The 27,573-nt window shown below is 44.9% G+C and overlaps 1 long non-coding RNA gene across 1 annotated transcript; it reads left to right on the top strand.

Annotated features, from left to right (window-relative positions):
• Window positions 1–9,930: 9,930 nt before the first annotated feature.
• LOC117018685 (uncharacterized) lies at window positions 9,931–20,494 on the top strand. The gene is made up of 3 exons (XR_004422282.1): window positions 9,931–10,071; window positions 12,822–12,986; window positions 20,143–20,494. It is a non-coding gene; the product is annotated as an uncharacterized LOC117018685 (long non-coding RNA).
• Window positions 20,495–27,573: the final 7,079 nt, after the last annotated feature.

Below are 27,573 nucleotides of genomic sequence, written 5' to 3'. Positions count from 1 at the left end.
TATAGTCAAATAGAAATAGTCAATATGCAAACGGAGCGAACGACTTTGGACATGCCACTTACCAGGAGACGTTATGGAGCGAACATTTCAAACATACTTCCCGCGTCTGGCCTGTGGGGCTCTGCTTGTTTTTGTCTCCTGCTCCATTGTTTTCACATGTGCGGGGCGAGGCCCTGGAGTTCCTTGCAGCCCCTGCTCTAGATGTGCTGGGGGCGGGGGAGGGGGCGGGAGCGTGCCAATGAGAAACTGCTGAGCCGGCACTCAGGAACGTGAGCAAGTCTGCACAGGCGGCTGGAGATTAAATGGGGAAATGCTGTGCACACCACATAAAGGAGGCACGTCACCCTCGTCAGCCCCGGCTCACCAGCAAGTGGATGCTTCCTGAAGAAGAAAGCATAGTGCCCGATGGGTCACGGCTTCCAGCTATCGAATTAGATCAGTGCTGGAACGCTCAGTCCCTTCTATGTGAAGAGCACTCACTCACACTTAGCATCTTGGATAAAAACCTTTTTCGGCAAGAGCCCTTTTTCTATCACCTCTCAAATCACCCAGCACCCTCGCTACCAGGTATATGACTTAAAAAAAAAAAAAAAAAAAGATTGAGATAATGTAAGAGAAAAACTCTTTGAGCACTTCTAGGAGAATCAAAACATAAAAACTACCAAGAAAAATTAACACACATAAATAGTATCTATTCAAGAAAGCAGTCTGTGCTACTTTCTTTATAATAATCACTTTTAGGATAAGAATAGAATATATTAGAGAGTTGATGTACTTCCTTCAATCTCAACAAGCTAACAAACCTCTAGCTAAATAAGCTGTCTTCCTAAAGAAGACGAAAACAAATCTGTTACCTGCATATTACTGCCCTTCCTTTGTTTCCCTAACTGTCTACGTTGCTTCTGGAAGTGTCGCGAACTTCTTTTGCACAATTACTCATTATATCTCATTGGCTGACTAGCAAATCAATACATCTTATTGTGTGATGTGTGTCACTTGTTGACAAAATACATGATATACGGGCCATCCTGTCCTTTTCCGTGGTGTCAGAGAGCACTTCCTGTACTTCTGATTCCCAAACTGCTGTCTTCCAGAGTGGCAGAGGCCAGCCAATGTCTCATCAAACCTCTGTCCTTCTCCGGGAGTCCCTCCCAGAATACGTAGTTCCCTCCCAGAATACGTAGACCAAAGAACTGCATTCTCCCATGTGAGCAGCAGCACAGGTGACATGCATACCTTGCAGGCTGGCTACCAAGCCTTCCTTCTCCTGCAGCCTGAGGCTGTTGAGCCCATTTCCACACTGGTGAGGCCACCAGCCAGAGAAGCCTTTAACGACCGACTGATTCAAGCATCCCTGGCTGAGACTTTACATGAGTGAAAAATAAATGCCACAGGTTAAGACACGAAGATGGAGGAGTTTATCCCTTAAAACAGCAGGCGCTATGGTAATTGATAATCCACCCCGACTCCTGTCTTGAGCTCCAGACCCATGTTTCTAAATAGCTACTTGGCTGTTCTTTACGATGGCCAGTACAACATATCCAAAACTGAAACAATGGTCTTGGTTTCTAAACGTAACTCACTCATTTTCACTCGCTCCCCACTCTACTCACCAGCCTCGGCGTTTTGGCTCACCTGCCACAGCAGCGTTTCCACAACTTTGGCAGGCATGCGAATCAGCTGGTGGCTTTGCTATAAGCACGATTTGCGGGCTCCCCCCAGCCCTCCCTGACCCTGGTGATTCTGATGTAGTTGGCGTGGGTCAGGGCTGAGACCAGGGTGATGTGAATGCCGCCGTCCCCGGAGCCCACTGTGAGTGGCCCTGCTGTTCACCGCCACCTTCAAAGCATCTCACCTGCCAGTTTTGCCACCGTCTGCTCAGCAGGCCACCTCTGATGCGTCTCTAACATCTGTCCTCCTCTTTCCGTTTTCCCTTGGCCTATTTTCAGCATCTATGATCTCCCACATGAATTGGTGCACTGACTTCACAAATGGTCTATCTTTCTCAAGCCCATTCTTCACACAGTGGTCAGATGGTTTTAAAAACCAACCAGCCAACCACCTACCCAACCAACCACCCAACCAACCAACCAACCAATCAATAGAACCTTTGTGCATCTGTGCTTGTCATGCTTCAAAATATTTAAGAGCGGTTTTTAAGACTCCTTCCTTCTTATATTTATTCTCCCTTTCTTCCATAACATTTTGTGGGTGAATAAGGCTCATCTCTGGCTGAACTCATTCCCCTTCTCGTCTCTTCCCGACGGCAATCTCTGATGAATCTCCTGATAAATCCTACGGCTTCTCGGAGAGGACTTTGAAAATGATTATTCAGATGGAGTCGGGTGCTTATTTTAAAAAGTTACAGCTATGAGAGCATGGCTTTAATGCCTGTTCATCACCCAGCTTCAGTTTAGGGGTTCAGTTTTCTGTCCAGACTTTCCCCTTCCTTCCCTGGGCATGAGGGCCACGCTGGAGCCACCCTGGGCACTCACCATCCCCTACCTTACCACGGGTGTGCTCTTTCCTTTCCTTAGGACGCTCTCGTGCACATGCCGCTGAGCCTGGCACAGCTCTCCCGTGACCAGTAAAGCTTTCAGACTCACACTCCCTACTTCCCCACTACTCAAGACAGAAGTCATTATTTTCTCTCAATTTCCATTCACATGCCAGCTGCAATGGCTCTGTGTTTGTTCTGTGACTGAATACCAGGAAAAAAAGCCCATCCCCTTACCCCTTTGCGTGTCACCATTTTTGAATGTAGGATGTGGGTACACATGCTTGTGATAACCGTTCTGTGCGCTAGAGGAGGATATGGGGTGGTTCGCACTCACGACTGTCCTCCTAAATCTTGTAGGACATCGTTTAGAATCATGACAAAAAATAATTTCCTCTTACAAGAAAAAATGAAGTAGTGTTGTATTAATAAGAGTCCTGTTGACAATTATTCTATGCCTTTATTTATAATAAATAAGGAGAAAGATAAATCTGGTGTTTTGGTCCTTTAAGGGGACTTCTTTCTGGCTGGAAATCGATGTTTTCAAAGGGAATTCAGTTACAATGTATTGTAACCATCACAAGTGAAACATTATCACCACCACAGTCTCCATGGATCTGACCCTGGAGGAAACACGCCAGTTCTACATATTTCCAGGTGTTATTTTGCTAGAGAGAGTTACAAGCGCATTTAATTCTCTTTCCGTCTTACCGGACACCAGGGATGCCTCTGTGACCAGCTCTAGCAGCAAATGGTAGATGAACTAAGAAATACTCTGTGCTGGAATTCTCTCTATGCTTGGAACAACACACCCTACTTCCATGCAAGAACCTGGTGTGTTGCCATTACATCTTAGTGGGAAAAGGTGAGTGGCACAGGTCTGACAGGTTGTCTCCAAGCAAACTAAAAGTTAACACAAAACAGGAATAACCTCTTCCCCAATATACGTAAACTGCCTCAGGCCCTGATGCTCTCATTTCCGTGTGGATGATTAATTTCCAATAGCGTGAGTGCAAGTGACACGTACCCAGGGAGGGACAGGCTCCCGAGCTTGGAGGACCCATTCTGCTCCGCTTTTAAAATGGGCCACACTTTTGCGCTTGCCTTCCTTGCTATGAATGCAGAGACTTTTAAAATACCCTTCATATCACATTAAATGTATCAGCTTGAATACATGGCCTGACCGGCTTGGCTTCTTTCAGGCTTCCAAACATGTGGGACCGTTTATGCTGCTCATGGCACAGCATTTAACACACGAGGAGTGTTTATGGGGCTCCGTAAAGTTTTTGTCTTCTTAATTTTGAATCGGTCGCCAGTACCAAGCGGGTGCACTCAGAGTAATAACTTTCCATCAACCGATCCAACGGCGTTCTTTCTCCCTTTTGAAAATCATGGCTGATTAAGTCTAATGCAACAGCTGTTAGTGATCATGTTATTGATATGTTTTTAAAGACAGATGTTGAGCATTAAAAGCAGACCCCTTCCGATTTCTCTCTTGTCTGTGAATATTCTTGAATGGTTTTTTTTCCCATTTTCCACCTGTTTTTTTCTTCTTTTCTTGTCTTGTCCTGTTTTTTTTTTTCTTTTTATTGTGGAGCAGAAATAATTTTAATAAAGCAAGAGAAATATATGCAGTACCTTTCATCTTCCAAAACAAACACAGGATAAAATTCGTCTTTGATGGTGAAGAGTTTTGTAAATTCTTTTTGACAAAAATGTTACCAAGCGTCCCAGGTCAGGGCCCCAAACCCATTCCTGTTGCTCAGCAACAGAACGAGATTGAGTTCGGTGAGGCAGAGCAGAACCTTTGTTCTTAGCTCAGAGAATGACAAAGGTGAGCTCAGCTAAGGGCACCTTCTCTCCGGCTGGGAAGAGCCTTTGAGTCTATAGGCCGTGGCGTGGGGTGATCCCATTGTGTTAGGCAAGCTATTTACTTTTCTGTTGCATTGGACCGTTTTGCACACGGTCCTTTTTGCACACGATGCCCCAAGGTCATCTTGGTTTCTGCTCTCGGCACCTTGGTCTTTGTGGTGGTTGGAAAGTTCCTGCAAGCAAGCGTAGGTTGTGACATAGTTTAGGTGTTGAAAAATGTTAGGGTCTTTTGGATGATAGCTTGGTGACAAAATCATGAAAACATCTTTAGGTTCTGTCTAAGAACATAGATATAGTGAAATTCAGTAACCATGTACTCCTCCCGCTGGAGAGTTTCTAGATGGCTAAAAATTGCCCCAGAACAAATATATGTTAACTAGAGACTGTATTTCTAAATAACTCCAGTTTTCAATGTTGTGGTTTTCTTAATGTGTTCTTTCACAAATTAACCGCCACATTAGAGAAATTTTTAAAAGACATAACTGCATTACACTGCACTGTCTTTGAGCATTGGAAACCATTGTGTTTCAGTGGCTTCCATATATTCCTTCCATGTTCCCTCCAATTCTGTGGATTCTATCCTGAATTCTTGTCCCTGAATTTGTCACAACAGGATGATTTCTACCATCATTCTGATGATACCTCAGGAAGTGATTCGTCTGGCAGGATCTACTACAAGGAAGAAAGAAACTGCTGTGCAAAAGAGAAGTAATATTACTTACAGAGAATCACAGCATTTCAGAGCTGCAAAAGGCTGTGGAAGTTACTTCAGAAAGAAGTAACTTGATATTTAAAACACGTGGTATTAAATGTAAAGGCTGAGGAGTGAAAGGTATTTACACAGACCACAGGTCCCGCCCAGGCTTCTGCAACAGCATGTCTCCCAAGCCGCTTGGAACCTTTAGATTATTCCAGTCTGGGGGTCCCATAGGAGCCTGCCCCCTTCTACTGGTTACCCGGCAAGAATGGAAAAGCCATTAGTTAAGCCCAAATGAAATCACCACGCAAGTTAGAAGGCCCAGTCTTGTGCTAAATACTATGCATTTATGTAGAAACTTTCACCCTTGAATTATCTGCGGAAAGCCACAATATTACTCCCACTTCATACACAGAGTGAAACAGTAATTTATCAAAGTGACGGAATAACTTAAGTTTGCCGTGAATATCGGAATATATTATTGGAAAGCAAGTTTTCACTTTAGCTCCTTCCTTAACGATTAACTTCACAAAGAAAAAGCAAGGCTGTACGAATTTAGCTCAGGGGGGCTGTTTGGCTTTTGTTTTGTGGGAGGCAGCAAAAGTTACACTCAGAGGCTGATTTTGTCTTTGCCAGCACTTTAACACAGGTTCACCGTGGGAATTATCATAATGTCACCAGCCAATCGCATACAGGATAATATCTCTTAAGCCAAATAAAGAAATAACACACCCCAAATAAATGACAGATTAGTCACACTGTTGTTCCTGGCAAGGGGAGACGAGGGGAATAAAGTCCAGATTTAACCTTTTCAGAGGAGGAGGCACTTGGGAGAGACAGTGACCAACCTAGAGCTGATTTCCAGCTGTTGGGACAAAAGTAAAAGTCCCCTGTTGCTAGGGCGTGTTGCTAGGGAACGAAGACCGGGTGTTAGGGGGCGGGCTGATCTCTTTCATGGGGCCTCTTCCTGGTTTCTCATCACTGTCTGCGAGGAGTCCCCTGGTCCAGACAGGAGCGGACGCCCCAGGGGGCTTCCGAGAGGTCTCAGGTTAGTGGAGAGTCTCCTGCCTGAGCTGAAACCCTTGACTAGTCTCAGTAGTTAGTCTAAATGGCCCCTGGCCCAGGTGCTTCTTCCCGAGTTCTGATCCCCAAGCCCCCAGCAGAGCCCCGAGGAGCCGGGCTGCTGGCTGCTCCTCAACAACAACAGACGGCAGGATGACAGCCGCACAACCCGCTTCCTACTTGTATCAAAGCAACTTTTTTTGGTCTTTGTTATAAACACGTGGGTTCAAGCAACTTCACCGAAGTCATAAACAAGTGGATGAAATCACATCACACCAGCACGTGAGGGGAAATCCGTGTGTCTTGCTCTCCTCGCCAGCATTTGCTGTGTGTCCCTGGCATCGGTTTCACGCCCCTACTCACAGCGTTACCGTCGTCCTCAGCTTCAAAATGAGTTTCATGGACGTGAGAGAATCCACCAAATCACTGTACAGAACTTCTCTGCTTACTAAATGCCCCGAGGATGCTAAGAAGTGTCATCACTTCAAAATGCCAACATGCTTATGTTGCTACAAAGATGGCATAGGTTAAGATCGAGGTTTGTGGTTCTCATGTTCATGTTTCAGACTGGGTAGAAAAGGGGTGCCTTTCTGATGATCTGGAACAGTAGTCGTGAGCTCAGGTGTGGTGATTATTGTGTAACAGACCACCCTTGACACACTCGCTCACGATCGGTGGCTGCTTCCCTGTGGGTCACAGCTACAGAGCACCCCTCTTGGCTCTCTGATGTCTGCGCTTTTTTCAGCTTGGGAACCATGCTCTCGGACGAATCATTTTCAAGTTGGGACATAGAAAGGTGGCTCCGAGAAATTGCTTTGGGTATTTGTGGGCCGTTCGGTGAATAAGTGGACGAGAAGAAGGCAGATTCCAGGAAGATACTTTAGGTATTTTATACCTAATACATATTGTTATATTATATGTTCATTATCTAGGAGTATTAAGTATATAATATAAATATTATATAGAGCTATATATTTATATACGTTATATATGTTTTATATATTCATACACTTGATATGTTTAAAAGCACCGTCACGCTTACCATGGTGCCCTGACGCACACAATAAGAACTTAGTAAATACTTACTGAATTATTTATCAATGCATCACAAGTGAAAAGCGTGTATGCAACATGACGAGAACAATAGACATATAAGCGATGGGTTCTGCTAAGACTCAGAATCTTGGTTTGGACTGTGCTTTTGGGTTTCAGCGCTTACCCGGGATAGCAGGCTTTCCTGTGAAGGTATGTCTTTCCAGAGTCCGAGCTGAATGCCGGGGAGCTCAGCAAGGCTTGTTCCCTGTGGCTGGACCAGAAATGCCATCTCCCAGCACAACTGGTGTCTCTGTTTAGCCTCCAGGAGCCACGCTAGCTAAGCCTGCGGAGTGTCGCCTGGTGTGTGCCAACCAGCTCTCGGTCAAGAACCAGCGGGGTTATTCATGAAGACGTCAGGGACGTCTCCCTCTGGGTCCTTCCCTCCTCCTGAGAGCTTGGCCCATACATCCCAGCGGCCTCATCGCACCGAGGCCCAGCCTCCCATCTCAGCTCTCGCACCAGCATGGACCACCAGCAAGTGTCCCCCACTTGGGCTCTACTCCCCGCACTGCAGGCTGGGAGTTCATTTTGTGTGTTTCCTTCTCTCAAGGACCACAGCCGTCTGCTTGCTGTTGTCCAGATTAACGTGCCGACTGCCATATTCTAGTCAGTTGTAAGGTTATTTTCTGTGTCAAGGAGTGACCAGGTGGTTAAGTCAACCAGCAGTGGTGCCCTAATGTGCTGGACATGAAAGCTGAAATACACAGGTTGTTGGATATCGTGTCTGAGATGATGGGCCACTACCATTCCCATTTACTTGAAAAGCTCATGAGAATTTATCTGAAGAATCTGCCCCCCTTTTTTGATAAGAATCTTATTCTCATCTCTTTTAAAAATTAGAGCAAAGTTGATGCCACCATATCTTGGCAAAGGTCTACATGCTGTGTATGTGTACAGCTCTTCTTTATTCTAATTCATGCAAGCTGATCTTGTTTATTTGAAATGATAACTGAGAGTAGCCTTTGAGCATAAAAAGAGCAAGGACAAGGCATAAAAATAAATGCAAATTAAAGAAAATAAACCTCTCATGAGAGGCTTGACTCTTCAAAAACAAAGTTACGTAAATGCTACAAGGGAAGCAGAATGGACAGTTGCAATACGATAGTTCAAAGAGAATTCTGGTTTCTCCTTGAATGAATCTTCAGTGTGACATGTCCATAATGCCTGCAAAAGACAACAGATGGTCTTAGAATGGTAAATTACATTAAAAGATGTGTTCCAGTATGGGTATTATATTTATCTAGTCACATGTTCAGTTTAAAAATAAACCCAACTTGGCATGGCAGGTGTAGCTTAAGTATAAATTCAGAAACGTGCAGGTCTATTTCAGAAAAGAAATATTTCCTATTTTAGGAAAGCAGATCTCACATTAGGACAGATAAACCTGAAATGACCCTTCATAAAATGTAGCTGTTTTGACAACAAGTTGTTTCTACTCAAGGATTAATAATATCCTTTGGATAAGGAGATAAGATAAGGCTACCAAGTTGCCCTTAGTAGAGCAGATATTATACTATGAAAAAGAACTAGATCTACAGAGGAAGTAGTAAATCTTCATCTAGTTCCCAGAATTTGAAACGGAATGGAGTTAGCTCATCCATACTAGTATTTCAAAGACTATTGATGAGTTTCAGGATTGAACGTAGAGTCGTGGGACACAAAGTTTACTGGCTCAGGGGGTAATAAATGTATTCTCCTGAACTCAATAATTCCCTGTAATTAGAAGCATGAAATAACCAGCTAAGTTAATTAGCTACAGTGAGACAGTCTAACAACTGGTTTCTGCTTACATGAAAGAACTCTGATGGTAGAATCAGGAACTTTCCAAAAAGTCAGAACCATGGTTGGCCTGATCCTGGATGGCCATGAAGCTAAGCAACCTCAAGTTCAGAAGAGACTGGCACACCTCTTACTTAAACTAAATGCTACTTCCTTGCCAGATGGTCTCCAGCCTATATATAAACTTCTCCACCCACCATGAACTTATCACCTAACAATTTGCTGACGTTTTTAGAAATTTAGAAAACATGCTTTATGGTAGGCATACACGATTTAGGAGGAAAAGCATGGATTTGGAGTTCAAAAACCATTGAGTTTAATTTAAAGTTTGTCACTTCCTAATTTTCTCACCTGTCACATGGACTTAACAGTGCGTGCCTCTTAATACTACTTGGACTATTTTTGAGAGGATGAAATGGGAAAGTCTTACTACGTCTTCAAATGTAGGAGATAAATACAACTGTTATGCTCAGTAAATCGTGAAGAAACTGATTTACTAATATTAGAGAAATATTAAAAACTGCTCAATGCCCCCATAGGTAGGGAGAGGCACAGCCCGGATGTCTGAAAGGTGATGGAGTGTTCACAGAGAAAGTCCCCACGTGGAGCATGACTTACTGATTTTTCTGCTATAAAAGACACCTCGACTTTTCTTAGTCAGACCCCTTCACACACCGGTTACTATGCATGGGAAGTGGGACAGCAGGACATTTCAAATTCATATTTCAGCCAAGGTTCTCATTCACCAGAGAAGTCCATGGCCCAAATTGCTATACAGCCTGGGGATTAATCAAGATACCCCGGTGTGAAATGCAAGTCCAAGGTCCACCCGCACTGAGGGAGCCACCTCCAGCAGGTTTCCACCTCCCGTTCAATGGGAGTGGTGATGTTACTCAACCCACGGAGTGGTTACACGGGTTAGATTTCATAATGACCAGCAGTGATTGCAACAGAGCGAGTGTTGGGTACAAGCAAGACGTTCTTCTTCTTTCTCTGTACCAAGCACAACCCTGGGAAGGGTTTTGTGACCTACTGCCCAAGGGGTGCCGGGAAGCAGACCTACCTGCTGGTAAGCTTTTCTTCTTTCTAATGAATGGCTCTTCCTCTTTATAGCGTTCCGCCTTCTTCAACATCACATGACGCCAACATCCCCCCACCTGGAACCAAGACGGTGCAGGTCGCTAAGGATGCAGATCATGAAAAGATACAGTTTTGTCCACAAGTATCTGTGGGATCAGGCCCTGTTGGTTAGATACTATTTCCTGACTTCTCAGACTTACAGGAGGGCAGCTAAGACATGGTCAGGTGTCAGGATAATTAACACGTCAGAAGCACTTACACACACTCAAGTCTCTTGGGGTATCTGACAGATTCAGGACTCTCGACTAACCATTTTCCTTGGATGTCTTCCTGGTATGCAGGACCCAATGACGTCACACTACACATGGCTGTGTAATTTCAGCACACAGACTAATTCATTAGCCACATTCGTTTTTAATATATAATATTCGTAGTCTCATGTTCATCCAGAAAGACTAACAATTTCTGATCACAGCCTGGAACACATGTCTCTAATAACAGCTCTGGCTCTGCCAAATTTTTTTTTTTTTAACATAAAGATACATGGGTTGTTGAGTAGCTTAGATATTCTAAGATGAAACTGATGAAAGCAGGCAAGCCTGACGGCTTTGTTTTCTGGGAGTCAAACAGACTGCAAATTTACAGGGTGTAAGTAGTTCAGTTAGACAGGGAGGCACCACCGGGGAGCTGGCTGCTGTTGGTTCCTGGACAAATGCAGTGGGTATGACACTGGGCAGGGCTGCGCCCGTGGGGCCATTGGGCCTGCACAGGTGTGGGGCTGTGACAGGCTGCCGGCCGACACAAATGCAGCCACTTCCAGCGCAGTGCATACAACCCCACGAATTCGTTCTGTGCGGGTTTGTTGGTTGCTAGTTTGCTATATATAAGATTTAAATATTTTTTCATTAGTTCTCTCAGGCTGTTTAAGATCTGTGCAAAATGGAAAAAAAAAAAGATTTACATGGGATTCTAAAGTCACAAGTGAGGTTTTCAGTTAATCACAGAGGAAGACTGAAAATGTCTTGACCAAAGTTCCCTTCCTCCTAATCATTAGATTACTGATATCTCACAACCTTCTTTTACGTATTGCATGGGGTTACCCTTTAAAAAACAAAGGGAATACTCTTCAGACAGGATAAATTGCTCTTCTAGCTGTTTTTTTCTTTCCTTTCTCTCTTCTTCCCTTACTTCCCTTCTTTCACTTTACAGTTTTTCTTATTTTCCCTCCTACATTTTAAAATTTTGACCTTCATTTCTTTATCTTGAATCCCATTATGCTTCTTAGTTTTAAAGGGAAATATATAGAGACACTTATGCTACCGTGTTTACCTGAAAATAAGACCTAGCCAGACCATCAGCTCTAATGCGTCTTTTGGAGCAAAAATTGATATAAGACCCGGTCTTTATAATATAATATAATACCAGGTCTTATATTAATTTTTGCTCCAAAAGATGCATTAAAGCTGATGGTCTGGCTAGGTCTTATTTTGGGGGAAACAGGGTAGTCCTAGTTTTACCAAATGTTTGTCCACCTGTGCCCCCAGCTACCTGGATGAAGCACATTTCTCTGGGAAATGAAGGAACCTGATGACTAAAGAGTCTGGTAACTAACCTGAGAGTCTGGTGTTGTGTGTCACACAGTTCTCCCTCTCCCCCAACCCCACCTCACACCTGATAGAATGGCTGTTATCAAAAAGACTAGAAATAGCAAGTGTTGGAGAGGTTGTGGGGAAAGGAGACCCTCCTGCACTGCTGGTGGGAATGCAAATTGGTGCAGCCACTAGGAAAAACAGTGCGGCGGTACTTCAAAAATTAAAACTAGAACTACCTAATGACCTGGCAATCCCACTTCTGGATATTCGGATATATATATATATATATATATATATATATATATATATATATATATATATAACTATCTCTAATTCAAAGAGATGTCTGCACCCCTCAATTCATCGCAGCATTATTGACAAGGGCTAAGATATGGAAACTTACATGTCCATCGATGGAGAACAGATAAAGAAGTTGTGGAATATATATGCAATGGAATATTATTCAGTCATAAACGTGAATGAAATCTCGTCATTTGTGACATTATGTTAAGTGAAGTAAGTCAGACAAAGAAAGAAAAATACCGTATGATCTCTTCTATGTGGAATCTAAAAAAAAAAAAAAACCCCAAAAAATCAAGCTCATAGATACAGAGAACAGATTGGTGGTTGCAAGAGGTGGGAAGTAGGGGTGGGAAAAATGGGTGGTGTGTTTAGAAAAGAAGAAAACAGGAAAATTACCTGTGGTAGGTGAGGCAACCCCACTTATACCTCCCACGATTCTGGCTTGAGAAACTGGGTGAAGAGTGGCGCCTCTCGTGGAAAGATACGGTGACTGCCAGCAGAGATGCTTGGGCGTTTGAGGGAGGAAATCCAGGGCACAGATTTCCGCAAGTTCAGATCTCCATTAGACATCCGAGTGGGACAAGCAGGGAGTTGCATAAATGAGACTGGAACTCAGAGAAGAGGTTTGGGCTGGAGTTAAAAAAAGAAAACCAAACAAAAAGAAAACACAAAAAACCAACCATAAAAATCATGAGAATCACAACGACAGTTTTATTAAGAGCCTGTGGCCAGACCTTCCAAGCCCTGGCAGTGACACAGCTCTGCTCTGGCCCACCGCTGGTCCCCTTGTCTTCTCTTCCAAGGTCCAGTTGGAGGTAAAAATAGAAGTTAATGTATTTTTCAGAGGCTGCCTCAGTCACCAACCTCCTGACGCTCTCCGAGGAGCCTGGCTCAGGCTGTCTCCTTCCTCCGTCTTGTGAGGATACGTCTTGAATTTTACAAGTAACACAGACTGAATTTCATGACCTACATGAAAGATCCATTTTATTGAAGTCCAATGGAAGATGAGGTAAGGCAGACAAAAATATTTCCAAGTCAGCGAAAGCTTCAGCTCAGCAGACTTTAATATTGAGGAATGCTATAAAGTATGCATGTGCCCGTCGTAAAGTATTCCTCCAGGCATGCCGCCTCACGCCCCCGATCTGCTAGTGACCCCATCTGCTATCAGAACGAGCACCGCTCGCTCCTCCCGGCATTCTGGAATCTCCACAGCAGGAAGTACCTAATGTTCTGTGCCCCTGCTTTCTCAGACACAGCTGCTCTTCTGCTCTCCCATGACGCACACCTTCTCCTCCCAGAAGCCCCGTATTTGCAGTGTCTATGTCTGAGTAGCTAAAGAATGGAATCCTTTTTCTTCATACTCACTCGCACGACACACGCGGCACTGCGATTTCTCCTCCAGGCCTCTGAAATAACCTCCTAACTACACCCAGCTTTGCCCCCCTCCCAGCTCACCCCCAAACCATAGCCTCATCTTTGGAAAACGAAACTCGGATCATGTCTGCCTTCTGGAGAACCCATCAATCTCCCCTTAGACCCGGGGGTCCTCTTACAAGTGGTCTCCAAGTACTACTTCATGTAACGCCTCCCTGCTGCACAGCTTCTTCTTCTTCTCTCCTCTAAGTTCCGGCCATACTAGTTTCCTCTCAGATCTCAGACTGGCGGCGTTCTCTCTCCCTCCAGGCCTTCTCTGGCTGGCACGTCTCCTCCATCTACCTCCCCTATGTGTCCTTTAGGTCTCCGTTTCCTCTAAGTATCTCTGGCCAAACGCTTCACGCAATGGAATCTTACACTTCTTCATAGCGTTTATTACAGATACATAAGTATTTGTTTAATAGCCTATCTTTGCATGTGTCTCTGGGAGCTAGCAAAATGCCTAGGATGAAACAGCTACTTAGGAGCATATTTGGGGTGTAATGGTGTTCTAAAATTGTCCTCATCTTCCTTGGATTTTGTTGTACGTATTCCTTTTCAGGAAGCCATTGCAATAAAGAGCACGATTAGCTGAGGCGGGTGGGAAGGAAGCACCGAGGGCAGGGGATTTGTAACGCTCAGGACAGAGAGGAGGCCAACCAAGTTAGCGGGACGTGTACTTGTGACAAGTAACACTTAAAGAGACAGGAGAAAACGCAAACAAACAAACAAACAAACAAAAAAAACCAAATAAAAACAAAACAAAACAAAAAAACGGATGTTGACTCAAAGAGTAGAGGAGGGAAGAGGGACCTACAGAGCAAGAGAAATCCTCTGCCAAACAGAGTGGACTGATTTAAAATGTGGCTCCAGCTTTCTCTAAGGAATCTGAGCAACACCCCCCAAAACAGCCTAGAAAGAAGCTCAGCATCCCAGGCCACTACCTAAGCTTCTAGGGGTCTGTGTGTCTGTTATTTCCCCACAGCCCTGGCTGGAAAAACACAGAGGAGCGCACGCGGTTCAACAGCTCATCAGGCACAAAATGCCTGACAGCTCTCTGGGGGTCTCCATATCCACAAGCAAAGCCATCCGGCTTGTCACAGCGCTCCTTCCTGGGTGGTCAGCACTGCGGGACCCAGACTATTCCGTGGAGCCCCCCATCTAGACCAGATGATTGAATTCCCACCATGTTTTGGCAAGATTCCCACGTTTTCACTTTGTGATTTCACATCGTTATTAGAGGTTATGTGTCTATACTGCATTGGGAGATAGAAACTCCCAAGATTCACGTGCTCCGCATTCTGTACTATGTACCCTTGTCGGTATGCCCTTCGCGGTGGGTTTGGAGTTGATTTCGCTTGAATCTGAGCTAGCCATGTGACTTAATTGGGCAAATAGAACTCATCCATCCATTTCTGTCCTGTCAGCATTTCAGACAGACAGAAAGACAAAGCAAAGGATGCGAGTTGGTTCTCTTTTAAAAGGAGTCTTGGTAGACCCCATCCAGATTCTTCCGCTATTTCTCAGTGGTGACAATGCAATGGTTTCCTTTGGCTTCCAGGGAAGCAAGACACTTGTGAGTTTGTACTTTTTTTTTTTTTTTTCCGGTTTTGTTTGTTTACATTTTTGTGCATTTTTGTTCCGCTAACCCCACAGCCCCACAGCATGTAGGCTCGACATGACAGGACAGTATAGCAATCTCTCCAACTGCCAAAACTGTGTTACTCGAAAGCATTTTAACTTTTTATTTTGACAATGAATCATGATGCAAAGATAAAATACGCAAATCAGGATAACTCTGGAATGACCTGCTTGTGAAGGTTTATCACAGGATTCTCTGGTAGTCTTGGTTTCTCCTACAATGTTTAGACAGTAAGAGAAGGAATTATGCAGGATGATTTTAAGGAAAAAAGAACTCATTGATAGTAAATTAATTTGGCTCTCACTTTTATAATTGATTCTATGTTTGCTTGAGAAGCTTCGAGAAGGCTTTAACACAGCAGAGAAAAATTTCAGTACTTTCAAGGCTGATTCCGTTTTTTCTTCCTATGCTGTTTTCGTCATTAGGGGAAGTGTTTCACTGGAACAGGTTAAGACAGGATACTCCAGTTTACTGATAAACAAAACTTTATTATTTTTTTCTCTCCCTCAGACTGGTCTAGAGGAAGATGCATGGGACTAAGAATTATAAGATAGAGTATCTATTCTTCTTTCTGCTGAAAGTTCACTTTCAAACTCAGTCTCTATTTTTGTAAATATGGTAATATTTAGCTTCCCACATCCCAGGGTTATTGTAAATATAAGGTAAGGTAAGTAAAAACATGCCAAGAAATTTCAAAGTGCTCTATAAATTATAGAAAATTATTGACTTTGAAGAGTTTATAAAATGCTTCTTGGAGATAAGAAGAGTACTCTATATTAACTTCCCCATAAATGTTTTATTGTTAGAAACAGAAAGTGAGGGACCCATTCCATCTCCCAGGCAATGCAAATTGCAGGGGAAATGTAGTGCGTTGCATATTTATACCTCAGTTCCAATCACATATTTTGAAATACAATAAAAACCCTTGGAAAATCTTTATCATCTAATTTATATGTTTTAAAAAAGAACCACTCATGCAAAAGAGGGGATGCCTATAAAATTAAATTCCATTTTCAAAATACCTCTCAACATAGCTAATATAGCTCAGTCATCTACACTTTCCCAGAACACGTGGCACAAAGTAACTTAATCAAATCCTCGTCCGGCCTGCCTCGTACGTGAACGCTTACGACGTGATTCAGAAAGGAATTCCCAATCCGAGGAAGAAGACCAAGTTGCCACTCGCAACCTTCTCCATATCTGCTTAGATGTAAGGAGCTGTTCGAAACACTGGAGGATATATCGTATGATCAATTTTGGGTACCGACTGAGTGGATCAAGCCAAGAGGAGAAAGGACTTGCAGCGTTCACCAAAAACACGGTCACCAAATGACACTAAGGTACAGCTATCCTCATAGGTAGAGTACTGAGTTTTCTCTGCCAGGGACCTTTCAGTTACAAGCCTTGAAAGAGTCCGAATGGCAGGTCTCATACATGCAAACTACAACGGCAGCTCTCAGAAAGTAAGTTTAGATGCAAGTATACCAAAAGAAGCAAAACAAAACAGAAACAGATTCCTAGACAGAGAAGGAACTGATGGTTGCCAGAGGGGAGGGGGCTGCAGGGATGGACAAAAAAAAATGGTGAAGGGGAACAAGAGCTACAAACTTCCAGTTATAAATTAGTCACAGGGATGTAGCGTATAGCGTAGGAATATAGTTGAATAATATTGTAATAAATCTGTACAGTGTACATGGTTACTAGACTTCCTATGGCGGTTACCCCGTAAGGGATAAATATCTACACCTGAAACTCACAGGATTGTGTATGTCAACTGTGCTTTAATTTAAAAATTAAATGAAAAATATAAAGTGACTTGATCAAGAAAAAAAAATGTGGTTCACGTTTTCTTCTCAGGGGGTCTGAGATATCAAAGAAATGCAATAAATGATCAGTTAGTCACTCTTTTACAAACCACAGTCCACTGGCAGCTAAATGACTCCGGGGAGATTTCGGAAGCCCAGAGAGACCACGAGGGATTCCTCAGTCACGTGTGTCTCACGCCTGGCCCAGTAGGCAAACTGGGACTCACAGCAGCAGTGTTAGTCTGTGTGACAGCTTGTGAAGAACTGAAACAAACTGGGAGGAAAATCTACCATTATTTCTTGAGAGACGAACCCCTCACTTCAAATTGGCCCCAAATCTTTTAGTTCTACATGGAAACCAAATGAAAGGTCGCCTAGAACCATGTTTATGGTGTAAAGATTACCCTAATCTCAGAATGGAAGTAGGAAAAAAGGCGGGCAGGAGGTTTTTCCTGGCTGGCCACCACCTTCCTGGCCACCCAAATTGACTCCATTGCCATGAAGTAAGAGTGTGCTCAAGACCTGGCTGAATGGCACCGGAAAAAGTAGCATTATCTGAAACATGTGGGACTCGTGACCCTTCATTCCATGTTTGCGATAGGCCACACGTTCTCATGTGGATTTACCTCTCTTCCTTTTCAAAGTAAAGGCAACCCGGAACTCCAGACGTAACCCGAGGGCAAATGGCAGAGATGGGGCAAACGCGCAGCCCCAGTGACGAAGCCAGCGCTCTTCCTTGCCTCGGTGGGGACAAATTTATTTATTTATTTTTTATTAATTGGGGAAAGGGAACAGGACTTAATTGGGGAACAGTGTGTACTTCCAGGCCTTTTTTCCAAGTCAAGTTGTTGTCCTTTCAATCTTAGTTGTGGAGGATGCCGTTCAGCTTCAAGTTGTTGTCCTTTCAGTCTTTGTTGTGGAGGGCGCAGCTCAGCTCCAGGTCCAGTTGCCGTTTTCTAGTTGCAGGGGGCGCAGCCCACCATCCCTTGTGGGAGTCGAGCCGGCAACCTTGTGGTTGAGAGCCCACTGGCCCATGTGGGAATCGAACCGGCAGCCTTCGGAGTTAGGAGCATGGAGCTCCAAACGCCTGAGCCACTGGGCCGGCCCAAATTTTGAGAGAGAACAACAGGAGCAGTAAATATTACATCAGGGCTGACAATTGGTCTGAAAGTCTCCATGTAAAATTCGGGTTCCTCCTGCTGCTTCCCGAATTACCACAACTTCAGCAGCTTAAAGCAACACTCATCTATTACCTCACAGTGAAGTGGGTCGGAAGCCTAGGGGGGCTCCACTGCGCTGACACCAACACATTGGCCAGATTAAGCTCTTCTGCGGAAGCTCTGGGGGAGAACTTACTTCCACGCCCTTTCAAGTTGTTGGCAGAATTTAGTTCCTTACGGTCGTAGGACTGAGGTTCCACTCTTCTGTCTGGCTGTCGGCCCTGGGTCCATTTCAGCTCCTAAAAAATCTGCTCTCAGGTCCTTCTACCTGTGTCCTGCAGCAGCGCAATAAACCTACCTCAGGTGAAATCTCTCTTAAAGCTCAAATCTCTCTGACTTCTCCTACCGCCAGCTGGAGAAGGCTCTGCTTCTAAAAGGCTCACTGCAATTAGATTAGACCAACCTGGAGAATCTCCTTATCTTAAGGTCAACTCGTTAATAACCTTATGCTCAGCTGCAAAATTACTTTGCCATGGACTACAATGTAGTCACGGTACTGAGATTGCATTAGAGCCACAGGGAGTCATTTTAAAATGCTGCCTAAATTTGGAGGAGGCTTACCCAGCCTCACTGCTGTCTTCTCCCAAGTCCCTAGTTCCCACTACCCCTTTCCTCACCCTGCTTCATCCCATACTGAACACAACACTTTTTCCACAAGTCATCAATGGAATTGCAAATAAAAACTATTGTGTGCAGTGCACTTTACTACCAGTTGGAGTATTTGTAGATTATATCAGGATATAATAAATACCAAAAAAATGAAACAAATATGAGTAAAGACTAAACTTTCTTCCTGGTCAAGTCTCCGTACTTGGTTCATGACCATCTTCTCAGGGTCAGTTGTCCGTCTAAAAGACCTTTTCCTCCTTCTCCTATGCTCTACCTGTGACTTCTAGAAGACAACGTCAACGACCTACCCTAACTACCCAAAGCTACCCAAACACACCTTCTGGAGTTTTCTTAAGCAAAAGAGGCATTGGCCAGGTCCTCATTCTGAGCAAGAGTCTCCTTCCTTACCCTCACCTCTATCCAGTAGAATATAAAAAGGAACTTTTCAAAAGATTTATTCTAGCCCTGTATACAACAAAACACTAGGGGTGGTAGGGTTTTCTGTTTTCTTCTCTGTAAGGAAACTCACCACCAGCCCCACCGGGGCCAAGCAGAGCAATGCACGGTGAGGTCATAGTTAATCAAAGCTTCCTGCTTGAGAGAAGCCTGGAAGATTCCTTTCTACAACCTTGTGCACTAGTGTGTGTCCCAAAGTGTTTGTATTTTAGTATAAAGAAGTTCTCTCATCTCTACCGGGGGCCTCTCTCATTCTAGAACACATATGGGTCCTCCAGGCCTGATGGGGAGAAGGAAACTGACCGCCATGAGATTAGACCCGTGCCCCACAACAGAGTGGCCGTTCCCTAATGTTGTCTTTCTACCCAGGAGGTGTCCCCAGTTCCTCAGGGAACCCAGCTGAGGGGGGGTGGGGGTGCGGGCGGGAGGCACCTGGCAGCCGGCCAGTCATCCACAAACATGCCTGAAATGCTGCAAAGAATACGGACGACACCAGTTCTGGGATCCCCTACGTAGAGGAATTTGCAAATTGTTCTTTTCCCCATGAACCTAGACACACAGTCTTCTAATCCCAGCATGTAGGAGATTTACCAGTTTTATTGGTCAGATTTGCAATTGCCTCTTTCACTTCTGGTTTATATAGTTGAGGTCAGAGTGCGAAGTTTTATGGGCTACATATAAGAGACTCACTGTTCCTTCTTGTTTTTCTTGTCATAAAGAGTACAGTGCTGGGGCGGCACACGTTAATGAATTGGGGCTTTAGACTGACACCCAGCACAACACCTGCTGGCAGCTGGAAGTGACACTGCCATAAAACTTCCACCCGCGGCAAGAGCGTTCACACTGGAGCCTTGTTAACTCACTACCCTTTAAACGGATGATAAATGGTCTTCTTTTTTTATAAGGTGTTTTAGATCAGAATCTTGTTTTCCATGTGCTGATACCATCTGTGCTATCAGCTCAACATCTCTCTAACAATAGAAAAGCCTTCATTCAGTTGCCTCTTTCTTTTTGTCGCAGCTGCAAAGATTTTACACCCTTCGTCTGCCCTGTCCACACTCTGTTAATACCTAGAACGAACGTGGGAATGGGATTCACTCTTCAAAGTCTTGCATATGCCAGAGAAAGAAGGAAGTGTGTCAGTTACTTCTTAAAAACCTTCAAAATGAAGTCTGCTAATTATTGGGGAGACAGTGTCTTCTACAGAAGTTCAGGGAAAGACAGCCTGCAAGACAACAGTGATGGGCCGTTCACCGCAGACAGAAAAACTGCAGCACAGCCAATCTTGCTTTGAGAAAATGCTCGTGGAAAATTTTTTTACAAGAAAAATTTTATCATCATGCAAACAAGCGTGAGATTCAATAAACAAAAATCCCACAAATTACGTTTCCTTATTGCAACCCAATCATTTTCAAGACTCCTACAAAACTGTATATAAGGGAACGTCTCCCATGGGATGAAAACAATAGTTTCAGTGAACCAATAACCCCAGAATTTACTCTGAGCAAATTGCTTAAGAACAAAAGTATTTGGTTAGTTTTTCTCTGTGCCAGGTACTGTGCGAGATAAATCATTTGATCGAAGCCTCACTAAATCACTTCCAAATACATATTCATTCATTCATTCATTCATTCATTCAGCCAATCAGAACTGTGTGGCCTCCTGCTAGGCACCAGCTGGGCATCAGTGCAGAGAGCAGGCATCTCTGCCCTCATAGAGCTTACGTTTCCACGGCAGAAGAGAAAATTATGCAATAAGAATGCACAGTGAACACGTACATCATGGGATCTACTTGAAGGAGCTAAAAGGAATGGGATAAAGAAAAAGAGATACAAGTGAGGGGCTTGGAGGCTAGAATGCGGCACGTGCACTTCATAACCAGCGTGGCCAGTGCAGGCTCAGTGAGAAGGCACTGCCCGGTCAGACCTGAGAGGGACAGGAAGTTGGCTGTGACGTTGTCTATGAGGAGAGGGTCCAGCTCCAGGGCACGGCTCACCAAAGTTCATAAATCCAAAGCATGACTGGCCTGTTAGAATCACAGTACGGTGGCCAGTGCGGCTGCAGGGAAGGACACAGGGGAGGAGCAAAAGGAGATGAAGTTAGAACCCGTGTAGGGTCCTATAGACCATGATGGGGTCTTCCTCTCTGGATAAAGTGGACACTGTGGCTGGCTTTCGAGGAGAGGAGCGGCATAACCAGATTTACTTTTCAAGACATGTCCTCTCTCTGCCTTGTGAAGAAGAGACTGTAGGCAGGTGGCCGAAGGAAGCTGAGGAGAATGGGTGGGGTGGGGCAGGGAGGCGAGGTAAGAGGCCATTGCAACGATTCACACAGAAATGAGGGTGGCCCTGCCCAGAGGGGTGGCCTTTGTGAGGAACGGCCAATAGCGTTCCGTGACTGACTTGATTTCCGGGCAGGAAGAGTAGAATCACGATGGACTCTAATGTTTTGACTTAAACCACTATTATGATGCAGTTGTTTGAATTTCAGAGATGGGAAAGTTTGCTCATGGAACAGATTTCGGGGGTAGAAATCAAGGACTTTGGTTGTGGACATGTTAGAAGTATGACATCTCTGGGACATTGCAGTGGCAATGTCCCAGATGCAGTTGGGTATATAAGTCTGGAGAGCGGAACGAGGGCTGGGCTATAGATTAGCTTTGGGAATCACTGGATATAGATGTTATTTATAGCCTTCGGACTGGTTGAGATCATCAAGAGTATTCTACAAAGAAAGATGACCAAGACGTGGGCCCCAGGGGGTGGTAAAATGAGGGGTGAGGAAGAAGAGGGACCATCCAAGAGGGCTGGAGGGAGCGACAAAGGAGCTAGGAGGTAAACATGAAGGTGTTTAAGGATATATGTTGTTCTGAAGGTCAAATGGAGGCCGTGAGGAACATTTTATCTATGCACGTGGCTCAAAGAGTTGAATAATCGGATTAAACTTCATGGAGTTAGTAACTAGTAGAAATTGGATTTAAAACCAGTTCTTTGACTTCAAACCCAGCTTGTTTCCTCCAAACACTGCCAACTCAGACTATAAGCTATAGTCGCTAATTGTAATAAAACATGAGTTCCAAGTGAAAAATACTTTCTTATCTGCAACAGGCAATTTAGAGCAACTTCACACCCCAAAGTGAGAGTGATCCCCTGAGTTTTGAGACTGACCCTCTGGTGATTGCTTAATATGCACACATTCTTACTTTCATCAGACTTGGAAGGGGTTTCTTGAGAGTGGTTTGCTGATTATTCTATTTAAAATCAATTAAGACACACACTTTTAAGAATGTATGTTAAGAAGCTTTAAAAGTAGGGGAGGGACAAAATATACACAAGACAACAGGAGGCTGCAGGTGTAGCAAAGAACATCTAAGGTGTGTTCATAGAGCTCGGAGAGGTGGGACCTCTGGCTGAAATACTCAGGTGAAAACAGAACAGGCCTCTGACCTGCTCTTGTCCAGCAGAGTGGACCTGTGCCCCAGGCCAGGGGCTGCTCAGGAACCAAGGGGCCGAGACCTCACTTTTCGAGACTCCACGATCTCTAATCTCCTCCCCAGTCTATTCAAACAAGCATCACTCATGTCTGTTCTACACACAGGGCTTCCTGGGAAGATTTCCTTTTATAACGGGTCTCACAAACCAGCGACACTAACCCAATGTGCTATTTTACTGATAAGAAAACGGAGGACCCAAAAGGTCTGTGACTGGTGCAATATCATGGCTGTTATTATGGTGGAGCTGAAATTCAGATGTTAACCTTACAACCCCAAACCCAGCATGTGAGTGTGCGGGTGTGTGTGTGCTTCTTTACACCGTATTCATATCCCCTAATGAAGAACTGGGGAAATCCTATACTTTTTTTCCTTATAAAAGATGCATATAAAACTCTCACTGACTGGCTAAGTAACAGCCATGCTTCAATTTTAGTTAAAAGTAGCTCCAGAGTAAACTCAAGGGAGAAAGTTTCCCATTTACCTGAAACTGACTTCTGCATTACACTGTCTAATAAGGCATCCCCCAACAGCTTGACACAGACCTCAGAATTCCAGCTCTGAGCCTGTATGTGGAGTCCTGGGCACGAGAGAGAGGGCTGGACCAGTGTTACACTCACTAGGACTCACAGGAGCAATGGAACACTGAGCACCAACTTTTCCGCTGGTGCCACTCAGACTCATGGGCGCCCTCCCCTCCCGTTTAGCTTCTCCATGGCTTCTAGAGACTTGCTGCTTCTGAGTGCTTAAGATTCCTGCTAACAGCAAGCACTAACATTTGTCCAGTCCTATTATACGCTAGGCACCACTCTGTTATATGCACATCCTTCACTTAAATTCATCACAACCTCCTGAGGTTAGTGCTGAAAACCACTTGCAGCGCAGAAGTGAGGAAGCTGAAGCAGAGTGTGGCGTAACTGGCCCCAACTCACATCACCTGACACGTGAACTCTAAAGCCTGGCATTGGACCAGGGGCGTGTGGGACAAAAGCAGGCCTGTGTCTCTCGAGCCTGATCACTCGCCTCCAGTTGGCTGGGATAGTCTTTCTAAGGAGAACGGATTTAGTCTTCACAGGACTTTATGCTTTATTTGGCTTTTTCCCTAGGCACTGCATCATGGAAACAGGCATCCAAGCTCTCTTGCTGTCTAACTCATTCCATCCAAGCATTTCTCTGACTATATAGCTAATCTAAGAAACTAACATGAGGGACGTTATTAAGAGTTTATAATGGGGTAACTTAGAATCCCCCTATGTACTCACCCTTTCTGACATTTGAAAGAGGCTTTACCTATACCAAACACTAAATAGCTGTGGGAAGTTTAGGCTCCATACCAAGACTGAGAATGAACATAGCTCTGCCTTTGCTCATCTAAATGACAACATCTGAACAAACATCTCTGCTCTCTAGGAAGAAGGCCACATCCTAAAAGCACTCAATTTATAAACCACTCAACTTAGATCACCTAAGAGTTCGTTCCATCCCGTGGCAGCCGGGATGCTTCCTGTACCTAGATGCCTTCTTGTGTGCAGAGAACGACCGCCACCCCTCCCACTATTCTCCTGGAAAACGATCCATCCAACGCTCTTAATTGTAGCATTTCGATTGGAGCAGCCGTGAATTGATGGGACTCTGCCTCCTTAGCGAATCAGCCGTCATGGATTTACGTGACTCTGTCTCCTCACCCATCAGGTTGTGACTGTTGATTGGCCGAGGTTGCCTGAGTTCAACAAGAATCCTGTCCTAAGATTTTGGAATTTAGGTACATTATGAGTCACTCTTAGTCTCATTCTGTTTGCAAAACGAGTGTGTTTGAGTAGTTTTAAGGTCATATACTTGTCGTGTAGAGAACTCACGTGTCTGCAAAAATAATGCCGATCAGAAAAGAGAATCTGAAATGAGGGTACTGGTGGATTCTGGCAGCTTTCAAACGCCTGAGGCCAGCTTCGTCCTGTAAGGAGGAAGCAGGATATAGGGCGCCAGATCCAGGCCTGCCCAGGAGGGTCCCCGAAGACACCTCCTTGGGCTTTATGGGGAGAAAAGCTGCAGGCGGAGCTGAAGGCTCTTTGTTTTTACCCTGAGACCTTGAGTTATGAGTGTGAGAGGTGGGAGAGGGGCAACCACCCATATGCTCCCGAGAACCATATGGCTTCTGTTTAGCACCAATTTGTCAAGTCAGAGTCAAGTTATTTGTAGCTTTGGCAATAGCACATGGGAAATGACAGCAGAAACGCCATTGCTGATATTGACAGCAGGGGTCAGAGAGGACACACTGTTACGGGAATCGTGTGAAATATCTCAGATGCCCCGGATAACATCATGAAGTCCTGGAGTGGAGTGTGAAGGAGTGCTCGGCAGCCTTTGCTATCTGTCAGCCGTGGGGTCCCTGTGGGCAGGGGTGCTGTGCCCGCTGGGTGGGACTCTCCCCACCAGAAGAATAGCCACACTAAGGCAGCTGGCTCTGGTTGTACAGCAAGGAGGCGGGGGAGGGCGGCCGGAGCACTCAGTCTGCCCTGGCTTGGGATCTGCTGGGACCTCTGAGGAGGACCTCACGGTGGGGGTGGGGTGGGTGTGGAGAGATGGAGAGGGAGCTACTGCAGATACCGCCCCGCAGCAGCCAGCGGACAAGATTTTCATGGCAACAAGCTCATTTCCTATTTTACATACGCCCAAAGCTCATTCTCGTTTGGTGGTGGCCACGTATCACGAGTGAGACTTAAAAGCCTTTCTCTTGTCATGACATAATTACAGCAAAAACCCAAAGGCAGTTTTCTGCATTTAATAAGGACAACCAGGGTTTTTATTAAGATGAGTAACAATGAACAAAACAGAGAAGATAAATGTCCTTTCTGGTATTTGAGCTTGTCTGTTCTATGAAAGTGTTGAATTTACCGAAGCAGAATACCCCCGAGCCGTAGCACAGATCTGTTTATACATACTTCACCTCCCTATTCTCTTCTCTTTTATCAATCTTGAAACCACGACAACACAAAACAATGAAGTTTTCTATTATGTCTATCTGTACAAGAATTTCGGCAAAAAAGCAACGTTTTAAGAAAAGGTTTAGTAGGGAAGTGAAAAGGAATAAAGTAGTGAAGCCGCGTGAAGAGTTCAATGGAGATGTTTTAAAAAGCGAATGTGACACAACGAGGGCGACCAGCGAAAGCAGCGATCTCCCTGCGGAAGCCACCTCTGGCTGTGTGACAAATCGCCCCAAACGTTAGCACTTCGAATAAAGACTTACGGTCTCACAGTTGGTGTGGGTCAGGAACCCCACGGGGCTCGGCGGGGCTGCTCTTGGCTCGGGGGCTGTTTTGAGGCTGCAGCCACCGCGATGCGTCAGCTTCTGCCCTCTCAAGGTTTCACTGCAGGAGGATGCACTTGCAAGCCCGCTCCAGGGGCTGTTGGCAGGCATAAGCCCCTCTCCGTGACAGCCTTGCCACAAGACCAGTGTGTGTAGGACACGGCAGATGGTGTCCCCACAGAGCGTGTCCAGGAGAAAGCAAGAGACACAATCATCGAGACAGAAACCACGTTTTTTGGTAACCTAGTCTTGGGAGCGACACTGTCACCTCTAGCACTTTCAGTTGGTTAGAATTAAGTCACTAGGTCCAGGCCACGCTCCAGAGGAGGTGACGGCACATGTCACCTGATGGGGATTGTGGAGGCCATTTTAGAGGCTGCCAACCACAGTCTCCAAGACAGAGAAAACCCAGGATGGAGGGATAGGTGTGCTATTTATGAACTCTGGGGCGGTGTGCCATTTGGGTGCCCTAATTATTGTCTCCCCTCACGCTATCACTCTCTCCATGTTGAAACCATCCAGACTCATTGTTTTTAATTCTGTCTTTCTTCTTAACAATGATAATTGCTTCCTACTAGCAAACCCTTCCGTTTATCTGTCACACTGTAACCAACGTGATGTTTTTGAAACACAAACCAGACCGTCCACTATACTCCAACCCCTACTCCTACCCTTTGTTTTAAAATCCTTCAGGGGATTTCTATTGTTGCCGGGACAGTAGGCAGACATGTTAAACATGGCACACACATTCTTTCATGGTCTGGCCGCAGCCCACCTTCTCAGCCTGGAGCTCCAGCCACGCCATACTGGTCTCTATCCTCTCCTTGAACGGCCGTGCTTAACCCCCTTTTGCTGCCTGTACCTGTAATTCTCCTGTCCTGGGGTGCTCTATCTCCTGCCCCTGACCCCACAGCCCCAGCTCCTTCACCAGTTATCTTTTGCATCTGTAAATGCAAACATTTCCACTAGAGCAGCACTTGCCTGGAAGATATCAAAACTAAATTTTTTCACAGCTAGCTCTCACCAGCTGAGGCTCATAAAAGCCCACGAACTTTGAATGACCTCGGTGTACCAAACTCTTCCTGGAGCTAACCAGACTCTCTACTGACCAATACACTGTGAGACGTGTTTTGCCCAGCCCTGCATACACCTTGCATTCATCTGTCATCTTTGCAGAGCGCGTTTTCACTCCTTTCTTAGCACATCACCAAAAATACGCCTGTCAGGTGATGGAGTTAGTGAGTGTCTTCACTCGTGTGTTCCCTTGCTTTGCAAGTTAATAAGACTCAGCTTTGACAGTTTTTCTCTTTTTAAATGTTCTGGTGGTCTCCCTGTTATTCTCTAGCTCTTTACTTTACAGCTCTCTATTTATGCAACTGCGTGATGAAACTCTCTCTCTGCCACCAGACTTCAAGTTCACAGGAGGTGGTATCTCCCCGCACTTAACAAAATGCCAGTAAGTAAGTAAGTAACTAGGCTCCCAACACATGTTTATTGACGGGAGGAGTGCACAACTTTTCATTTTATGACCTTAGAGTCTAAAGCAACCAAGTACACACGATGGACTTACTCATTTCCTTTTCCAGTGGTTTCGGCAATGACTGGCACTTTTAATTTCACAAAGATGCATCTATCTTAACGGCTGTGTTAGCTGGTG

The sequence above is a fragment of the Rhinolophus ferrumequinum genome, chromosome 27 (assembly GCF_004115265.2).
Source record: "Rhinolophus ferrumequinum isolate MPI-CBG mRhiFer1 chromosome 27, mRhiFer1_v1.p, whole genome shotgun sequence".
Lineage (NCBI taxonomy): Eukaryota > Metazoa > Chordata > Mammalia > Chiroptera > Rhinolophidae > Rhinolophus > Rhinolophus ferrumequinum.
Note: the sequence above shows the minus strand (reverse complement) of the source record. Positions and strands in the feature narration are given on the sequence as shown.